This window comes from Protopterus annectens, chromosome 3.part1 (assembly GCF_019279795.1).
Source record: "Protopterus annectens isolate FY-2018-M chromosome 3.part1, PAN1.0, whole genome shotgun sequence".
Taxonomy (NCBI): Eukaryota; Metazoa; Chordata; order Ceratodontiformes; family Protopteridae; genus Protopterus; species Protopterus annectens.
Genome location: NC_056732.1, coordinates 466,270,046 through 466,272,545, shown reverse-complemented (window position 1 = coordinate 466,272,545; position 2,500 = coordinate 466,270,046).

Genomic DNA, 2,500 nt, shown 5'->3' with positions numbered 1-2,500 from the left:
CTGTAGCGCTCCCATATACATATATGTGTATGTATATATATATAAACTGGGTCAGCCCAAGTGTTTGGAGGTTCCCAGTGTCTTTGTTAATGAGTTCCATGATGATGCTCTTCATAGCCTTGCAGACCAGGTGAGTTAGGCTTATGGGGTAATAGTTACCAGGGTCAGATGTGGCCCCTCCTTTGTGAAGCAGAATAACCATTGCTGTGGGCCATTCTATGGGCATGTAGCCTGTGGAGAGGCTGAGGTTGAACAACGTGTTTAAGTGGGAGTTAGTTCATTCTGTAGTTCTTGCAAGACGCATCCTGGGACACCATCTGTCTCCATTGACACTGTGTTTTTGGCTTTTGAAAGGGCTGTTTTCACCTATGTATCTGTGATTTCTGGGACACTACACTTTTCCAGTATTGTTGTGGGCCCTTTTGGAAGTGAGAGGGGGGTGAAGTTTTCACTGAATCTATCTGCCAGGATGTTGGCAATATCAGTAGGTTCAGTATATTTTGTGTTATTTTGCACTAGCTCCGAGCATATTTGTAAGTTGTCACTTAGATTCTTGACTTAGCTAAAGAAGGCTTTGTGGTTATCTTTCGAATCCTTGGCTATTTTTCTTTCTAAGTTAGCCTTGGATGATTTTATGAGGGTCCCTAGTTTCTTACTGATACTGATCAGGGATGTCTTTCCTTCTTGGGATTTGCTTTTTTCTGAACTAGTTTCCTCCTTTTATTGTATAATCTGTTTATGGCAGGGGTTCACCAGACTTCTTTTAGGGGAGTGAGTCTTGGTTTTGCTAGGGAAGGCACAATCCATGCATCCTTGCATGTGCTCATAGAGTGCATTTGTAAAGGATTCTGCATCTTGGGCAGCATTATCTTTTAACGTGGGTGCTGTGAAACTTACCACTTCTGTCTTAAGTAAGGTGAAGTTTGCTTTAGAAAAGTTTTTCACTGTGGTTTCCTTGTTTGGTGGTAGGGGTGGGGTGTGGACATCCAGAGTGATTAGTTTATGGTCTGATCTAACCAGTGACAGGTTGACCTCTGGTGCAGAACACCTGTCGCCCATGTTGGTGATGACCAGGTCCAATATGTTTTCACCTCTGGTAGGGGAGTTTACCAGCTGATCCAGGGCATTTGAGTTGACAAATTCCAGGAAGCGCTGAGTCTGGGAGTTTGTACTCAAGTAGTTTTCCCAGTCAATGGTAGGGTTATTGAAATCACCCAATATCAGGGTGTTTGGTAGGACCTTCATGTTTTCCAATGTCTCCAGAAAGGCAGAGTGGTGGTCCTGGGTCATGGAGGGTGATCTGTAGCAGGCCACAATTTGTATTGCAGATTTGCCCGATGTTAGTTGTACATGAATGATCTCAGAGGTATCATGCTGCGCCACTAACCTGGAGGTGTAAGTATCCTTGATGAATATGGATACACCCCCTTCTTTTGTGTTTCAGTCTGTGTTCTGTGGCCGAAATGTGCGGTATGAGTTGTAGCTCGGTAGTGCTGGAGTGCTCTCTGGAGCCTTGAAACAGGTTTCAGTTACTGCACAGATGTCAATGTTCCCCATACTGAGGAGTGCTTCGAGCGCATGCATTTTGAGATTTAAACTCCTGGCGTTGAGTAGCATAACCCTCATTTTTTAATTTGTGCTGTTTATGGAGGTGGGTTTGGCTTTTGAGCCTTGCCTAAAAAAGGCACTATGGGGGCAACAAGAGCCTTGGCCAGTATTCAAAAGCCTAGGGGTGACAGGTGCAAGCCATCCCTTGTGAAGCAACGCGGCTTGTCAAGCATGTTTTCCCAGGCTGACTGACACTGGATCCTCTTTGAATGACACCAAAAGCTTAGCCAATTATTGAAATTGATCACTTTCTTTATACTGAGGTATCATTCTTGGTGAGGGCAGGATGCTACTCAGGGTCAGGGTCAGGGTCAGGGTCATACCTGCCTGGGTTACATGATCAGAGAGCTCTTACATGTCTCTTTCCATGTAGTCCAGGGAGGTACATCTCAGGTCATTCACACCAACATGAACAATGACAGAGTCATATTTGTACTTGTTCTGGAGTGACCTGAGTGCTTGTGTTATGTGGTGGATTCTGGTTCCCGATAGACAGCTAACAGTAACTTTCTCCTTGTCCAGCCTAGTGAGTGGAACGTCAGTGGGCCTGACTATAGAGTCACCTATTACTAGTGTGTTAGGTATGTTATTTCGCCTTAAGGGCTGTGATTGTACGGCACATTGATTTTGTGTTTTATGTGTTGTCTGGTTTGTGACGGGAGGTGCAGGTTTTTTTGGGTGTCTGCTTTGGAGCTCTTGGATGCTTTTGCAGGTTTTTATTTAGAGCTTCCAAGTATGATTTAATGTATTTATGTGTATTTTTTGCCAGTGCTGGTTTAATAGGTCTATGTGAGGCTGGAGGTGTGGTGCAAGAGTTAACCTTTCCCTCATGACTGTCTGTTCCAGTCTTGGGTGGCGAGACCTTAGCCTCCAGTTTGGCTGTATAATTGCA